The 7,916-nt window shown below is 37.2% G+C and overlaps 1 protein-coding gene across 3 annotated transcripts in view; it reads left to right on the top strand.

Moving 5' to 3' along the window:
• The window catches only part of RIMS1 (regulating synaptic membrane exocytosis 1), a 484,376-nt gene that overhangs the window by 127,404 nt on the left and 349,056 nt on the right, over positions 1–7,916 (top strand). The gene's annotated exons all lie outside the window — the stretch shown is intronic.

Here is a 7,916-nt window from a genome sequence, read left to right as displayed (position 1 = left end):
TCGAGCTTTCTTTCCCTACATCAGTCACTCATGGTCCAAGTTGGCTCCTCATATACACTTATCTGCATCAAGCCAGCAGGAAGGAGGAAGGGGACAATGCAGGACTCGCTCAAACCTTTGAAGAGTAAATCCCACAAGTTGCGTATAGAACATCTGCATGCATCCCCTTGACCTGAAAGTGGAATGTGTGCAAAGGGAGTTTGTAAAATATAATCTTTATTCCAAACCATCATGTACCCAGGTCAAATGACAGGTTATTTTTTCTTAACAATGTAAGATGGAAAGAATGGATATTAGGGGACAAGTAATAATTCTGCCATAAAACCCAACCCAGCTAGGAGTGGGAGTAGAGGAAACTGTCAATGTTATTAGTAAAATGATAATATTATTAGCATGTGACATTTTAATTTATAACTATATTGACTTTCAAAAAACATTTACAGAAAGTTCACAGTCTAATTGAAAACCTACTGTAACCAGTTTGCATTCATTGACAGCGAAATATTTAAGTTGTTTGTGAGTGAAGGTGGTAGAGTATGGAGTGCACTGTAGGTGTAAGTTAGCTTTCTCCCAATAGGATGGAGTCCGTGCTTACCTTGTTCAAACTTGGTGGGCATTATCGTGATTATCGTGTCCAAATTATTACATTGAAATGCTTATATGAAGTGGAAAAGCTAGGTGATCTGTCTTTCTATCATATTCCAATATTTTATGTACATCTACATTACAGCACATATTTGTAGCAATATAGAAGAAAACAATATTCGATGCTTTAGTGATTGTTGCTAACTTCAAGCAAAATACCTACTACTGGGGCTTCCCTGGTGGTGCAGTGGTTGGCGGTCCTCCTGCTGATGCAGGGGACGCGGGTTCGTGCCCCGGTCCGCGAGGATCCCACGTGCCGCGGAGTGGCTGGGCCCATGAGCCATGGCCGCTGAGCCTGCGCGTCCAGAGCCTGTGCTCCGCAACGGGAGAGGCCACAGCAGTGAGAGGCCCGCCTACCGGAAAAAAAAAAACAAGAAAAAAAACAAAAAAAAAACCCTACTAATGAGTTCAGTAAGCATTAAAAAATTAGGTAATTAGTATCCTAAATGTTTTACACTATGCACTATCCTTGGCAGCTTTTTTTTTTTTTTTTTTTTTTGGTATGTTTAAGAGGGTTTTACTCCTATTTGGTGACGTTGATCGGGTTTTCTGGAGGGGTAGGAATGCTTTATTACTTTTTGCCACATAAAATATTGGAAGATAGGCTCATAGTGAAAATTCACAATCCAAAACATCTTCAGGAACATATTAGGTGCAGATAAAGAGTAATATCTCTAATTAATGCATCCTTAAAACAGGAGACCAGGGTGGAAAGGAGATGACTAGCAGGACAGAGACTTTCTTTTCAGTAATCTGTTCTCAATGTAATAGGAACCACTAAGAGACATTCAACACACACCCACCCAGACACATGTAAGTGTGTAAGTGTTAGCTCCTTCATCCACTTACGCTTGGCTGTTTACCCATCATGAGTTCTCCTTCTGTGGAAACAGGTGGGGGTCACAGGCTGTTGCTTAAAAGCACAGCTCTGAGTTGGGAGTGATTTTGATTTAGCATTTTGCTTTCAGCAGAGAAATTCACTAACAAAAATAGAAAACTGTAGTTTAATCTTATCTGGAGAGTTTTCAGTGTTATTTCAGTTATCTAAATCATTTAAAAGACTCTTTTACATCCTAAAAGAGCAAGAAAATGTTATTAAAAGCTTGCTGTTGACATGTAAATTTTAGGTCTAATTTATAATATAGATCAGCGTCATGTTTATGTGTTGTATATAAATAGCACAATATGTTTCTAATGTAATCAAAGTTTTTCAAGCATTTTATAGTTTTATATAATCATATATAATTTTAATAATTCTTATCACAGTCTTCTGTAGTTGTAGGGGATTTTGGTTCCTATTTTTAAAAACCTGGATTTAGAGTATGTTTACTCTAGGAAAATATGATCTGATTGATGAAATATCTTTTCTAGTCATTGTTTTCAGAAAGGAGAAGAGAAAACCTTCCAGTGATTATTACGTTATTTAAAATATATGTTATGTTATTTGAAACATGTAGATATAGATAAAACTTTGGGTTGTTTTTTTTTTTATTTTATAAGTCTTTTCCATTTCCTTGATATTTGTACCTTAGTGAGTCAAGAATTTCATTGATTTGTCTCAGATAGAATTGTTATATAGTATACTTTGTTGGTATCTTGTTCGTGTGAAATTCTGAAACCAAAATTATTTCAGGTTAAATTGTTTTATATATATATATATGTATATGTATATGTAAATACTTATATATGTAAATTTACTTCATAGATATATTTAAATAAATATATTTACACCTTAAATTGTATTTAGTAAGAATCAAGTTTTAAGCACACACTATGTTTCAGGCACTATACTGAGAGCTTACCGTGAGCTAACTTATCAAAGGTGGAGCCCTTCAAATATCTCCATTTTACTGGTGAGAAAACTGTCTTAGTGAGGCTAAGCTACTTATTCAATGACACATCTTTGGGGTTTCAGTAAGTTACTTATCACAAAAGTCAGGATATAAAACATGATTTTTATGTATTAATCATCTTTAAAGGAAATGCATTGGTAAGTTTATGGAGATTTCTTTAACTTTGCTTCTCAGGTGTTCCGCTTGCCATGTCTTTCTCCCTGCACACTTCTGACTGTTTTTCAAATTTTGTTTACTGAAGTATAATTTACAATGTTGTGTTAGTTTCAAGTGTACAGCAAAGTGATTTAGCTATACATACATACATATACTTTTTATATTCTCTTCCATTATAGGTTACTATAAGATACTGAATATAGTCCCCAGTGCTATACAGTAGGACCTTGTTGTTTATTTTATATATAATAGTATGTATTTGTTAATCCCAAACTCCTAATTTATCCCTGCCCCCATGCTCCTTTCCCCTTTGGTAACTGTAAGTTTTTATTTCTGTGGGTCTCTTTCTGTTTTGTAAATAAGTTTATTCGTTTCGTATTTTAGATTCCACACGTAAATGATATCATATGGGATTTGTCTGTCTCTGTCTGACTTACTTCACTTAGTGTGATAATCCGAGGCCCCTCTATCATTTCTGATTGTTCATCTCCCTTCTTCACGTCCTTGTTCCCCATTTCAGTGTAGACCCATCTTCTGTTTCCTGTGATTTCCTTACAGCTTCTATTTACCTCTCTTCTAGAAGTTTCTTCCAGTAAGATGCACTCCCAGTTCTAAATTCAGTAAACTTGGGTTTTATCCCAAATTTCACATGTTGTTCAGTCTTGGTTTCCTCATTTGTGAATCAGATGCTAATCTTGATCTCATAAGGTTGTTGTGTAGATTACACGCAATGATGAATGTAAAATGCCTGACATGTTGAATGTCAAATGGCATTTGTTATTGGTATTAATATTTTAATTCCCATGACTATAGCTGTCTCTGTCAGTATAGCCAATCAGACATGGGTGCCGCAAACCTACTCACTTTCCAGGGTCTGCTGGTCACCTCTCCCTGATAGTGGACACATTCACCCACTTCCAGCTTCAGAGAACTAAAGTAACTTGGAATTGACTAACAGGCCCTCAAAGACTGCTCTGCACCAAGCAGTGTGCTGGGCACCATCCCTTACGCTATCTTCTTTAAGTCTCACAATCATTCCCCATTTTTCTGAAGAGAGAAACAATAAACTGAAATTCCAAAAGAGTGAATTGTCCAACGTCATGTAAATATAGTAATTAACAGAGCTGAGATTTGAACCCAGGTTTCTTAAATTCTCTGCTCGTTTCACTGTGTGCTCCTTACATTTGTTTTAGGCTAGTGTGCACACTTGCTCTTTTAAACTTGGCTACACCCAGGGATCCAGTATGGTGGTAAGTAGGGCAGCTGTATCACTCATCCCTGGTGAACAGAAGTGATGTGACTTACCCAAAGAGAAGGCAGAGTTGGAACTCAAACACAGCGTAATTAACTTTTATGTCCTGTGTCTACTGCTTCTCTAAAGCGAAGATAATATCTTCTGATCAAAGTTTTCCTATGTCTTCAGATGATAGTCTAACTAAAATGTGATACAAGTAATCTGTGCTACAAGTAATCTGTGCTACATCATGACTCTACCTGTACCAGAATATCTATCAATAGTGCACATAGAAACATAGTTGCTCTCATTTCCTAAAATAAGATTTCGTCTGGTGGAACTCCCAGTTGAGTGGATGGCTAGGACCTCTTTGTATTAGTTGCCTATTACTTCAGTTGCATAAATTACCCCAAAACTTAGTGGCTTGAAACAGCTATAATTATTTGTGATCTCTCCTGGCCCCTCTGACTCAGGGGTCTGAGGGCAGTGTGAGAGGATGTGTGTAATAGGGGAGCAGCAGTGTGAGAGTGGTTCCAGCTTGGATTCTCTCTTGGGGTTGCAGTAGGACATCGCCAGCTGTGTGACATTCAACTACAGCTTGACTGGGACTGTAAAACCCACTTGTAATGTGACTCACTTCCATCCTGGCAAGTTGGTGCTGAGAATTGGTTTCTTTGCAGATGCTCTGTCCACAGGGCTTTGTGAGTGTCCTCACAAGGTGGAGCCAGCCTCCACCAAGGCAGGCGATCTGAGAAATCAAGGTGGAAGCTATGCCTCTAGGACCAGCCTTAGAAATCACATGCCATCACACCCTCCATGTTCTGCAGGTCACACAGGCCAGCTCACATTCAATGTGCAAAGGGACTCTATAGGGCCTGAATACCAGAGGTGTGGATTTTGGGTGGTCATCTTGGAGGCTGACTACCACATTTTTCAGCAGAAACAGCAGTATTTTCTCATTATCCGGAACAGAGAAGCAGTGTGTTGTGTCTAAAAGGGCAGAGATATGCTCAGACAGGACCTCTTTTCCAAAACTGTAATGGCTCTTCATTGACAACTGAACACAGTACAAACATCTGGGCTTGGAATTATCAGCTCACCAAAATTCTGTCCCTAACCTTCTTTTCTCCCTTTATTTTCCACTATTATTTTTACTAAGGCATAATCTACCCATCTGAGGCCCCGTATAGGTTTCAGGAAGTCCTCAAGCATTATGTAAAATAGTAATGTATGTGCATTTTTCTTTTGCTGAGAAATTTGTCTGGATTTTCTACTGTTCCTTCGTTCCAGGAATATTTTAAATGACAAATTCTACATAAAATCTTGTCTAATCCACAGATCATTCCCACCCTCACTCCACCCTGCTCCTCAAAAAACGATACAGTATTTGGTGGACTTATTTTAGTATTTCTTTCTTTTTTAATTTAATTTAAATTTTTTATTGAAGTATAATTGATTTACAATGCTATGTTAGTTTCAGGTGTACAGCAAAGTGATTTGGTTATATATAGCTATATATAACTGAATACATATATATATATATGTATTCTTTTTCAAATTTTTCCCATTATATGTTATTACAAAATATTGAGTATAGTTCCCTGGTTATACAGTAGATCCTTACTGGTTATCTGTTATATATATAGTAGTGTGTATATGTTATGTAATGGTAGTTTTGGAGTACTACCGCATGTCAACATTTTGAGTTCATGTCTCACCTCTTTAAAAAATCTCTAAGGCCTTTGTAGCCAGAAGTCATTTCTAAATTATTCTTGAATCTCCCAAAACTTACATTTTTCCAATTCAAGTAAAATATGTTCATTTTAGAAATTTTGAAATATATGGAAAATGAAATAGGGAAATAGTTCTCACCCATCCATTGCAGTTCAAGCTCTAAATTCAATGAATAAATGAAGAACAATACATGAAAGCATTTTTAATCATTCACATATACAAGGATGAATGCTTTTTAAATGTACTCATGTGTTCAGGTAGGGCAGCTAATTTGGACAGGCAGAATTTATTCCTGTAAAAAGTGGCTTCTTAATTTTCTATGCATTCTAAGACCAAATTGGCATTTTTCTGGTTTATTGGCTACCATACAAAATCTGCTTTACATCAGAACTGTGCCCAGAGCTGTGCCCGGAGACCTTGTGGTTCATTAGCCTGGAAGACTTAAGTTTCCTCTTAAGTGGCCCTGTGGCTAGGGTAAGGTACATCTGCCTCTCTGAAGGGGCAGCAATGAGGGTCAGCTACAGAAAATGAGCAATGTGATCACATGTCCACCACCAGCGAGGGAAGAGATAAGGGAACATATGTATATGTATAGCTGATTCACTTTGTTATAAAGCAGAAACTAACACACCATTGTAAAGCAATTATACCCCAATAAAGATGTTAAAAAAAAAAAAAGACTAATGCAGCACATATAACAGGAAGTACTTGAAAAGGCCCTCAGAGCATGTAAAATAATGTAAAGCAAAACCGTTTTATTATTTCCTGACAATAAGTTAATGTAAATATCCTCTTTTTTTTCATGGATTAGAGTCTGATCTCCCAGGCAAATTTTAGAAATGAACTAAAAAGATCATTCTGCACTTTGGAATGTGTACTTGCCCACCTCTTCATTAATAAAAGCTATAAGGGGCTTCCCTGGTGGCGCAGTGGTTGAGAGTCTGCCTGCCGATGCAGGGGACGCAGGTTCGTGCCCCGGTCCGGGAAGATCCCACATGCCGCGGAGCAGCTGAGCCCGTGAGCCATGGCCGCTGAGCCTGCGCGTCCGGAGCCTGTGCTCGGCAACGGGAGAGGCCACAACAGGGAGAGGCCCGCGTACCGCAAAAAAAAATTTAAAAAATAAAAATATATAAAAGCTACAAGAAATTTCTTTGGTTTCAGCCTTTTTCGTTGGCAGCTTCTTACTGTCATTAAGTTACCACATGGGACTATATCCCGTGCCCTAACTAATCCAATGACAGCTACTTTAATTTTTTGTGGATTTTTTTCATCAGAGTAGAGAAGATATTAGAAACCCAAGGATTATGAGATTTGCTTTACACAATTTAGAGATACGTATTTCATAGATGCTCAAGGTAGTTTAGACAATAGTGGTCTTGATTTTTACTCTTGCTGTGCTATTGAGGCAGTATGTAGCCCAGAGACATCAGTTTTCATTTCCGTGTGTATTTGTCTTTGCTCAGTGAGAACAATATGCAAAATTATTTGTCTTTAGAAGTCAGATTAAGTACAAAGCTTAAATAATCAAACAGATGCACTTCAGATTGCACAGGCTATCAAACTGTTATAAAATGGAGGAAAACATTCTGGATTCCACCTGGATGTGTTAATTACAATGATTATTTAATGTAGCGAAGAGTCTCTTGGCCGTGACATTTCTACTGTAATATTTCTAAAAGGACCCTTAATAAGAAGTAAACATTTAGATACGTTTGTCAAACTATTAAATATTTTGACCTAAAAAATATATATATATATATAAATCTATATATAATGATTTCATTGCTATACCTTAACCATACAAAAATTTCTTTGAAATGTCTTATGTTCGTATTGTACCTACATAGAGTGTTGAAAACATAATCTGTGATATGGAACTTCATATGCAGTTGGGGGATCTATACAGGCCAACAGTGGAAGCTGAGTAATGTTTCACAGGCTTGTCCTAAATCAATACCATTTTCAACATGAGAGAAAATGAAATGCTTCCCTTCTTAGCTTCCCCCTTGTCATATTGGTGATGAGTCAACACAACTTTTTGCCAAATCCCCTCCTAACAAACCAAATGAAAGCATGAATATTTTTCAGTTATTTTAGTTGAGTTTGCATATATTAAAATAAGATATTCCTCAAAATATTTCAGGGATTAAAAGTACTCAGAATACATATTTCTTTCACCAAACAGACTCCTTAGACTGATCTAGATTCTGAAAGAAAAGTCTAAGTAAAAGTGGAGATTCAATAAATATCCATGTATTGCCCGCCTTCTGTGCGTCTCCCCTGCTGTGAGAATC

This window comes from Lipotes vexillifer, unplaced genomic scaffold (genome assembly GCF_000442215.2).
Source record: "Lipotes vexillifer unplaced genomic scaffold, Lipotes_vexillifer_v1.1 scaffold693, whole genome shotgun sequence".
In the NCBI taxonomy this organism is placed as follows: domain Eukaryota; kingdom Metazoa; phylum Chordata; class Mammalia; order Artiodactyla; family Lipotidae; genus Lipotes; species Lipotes vexillifer.
Note: the sequence above shows the minus strand (reverse complement) of the source record. Positions and strands in the feature narration are given on the sequence as shown.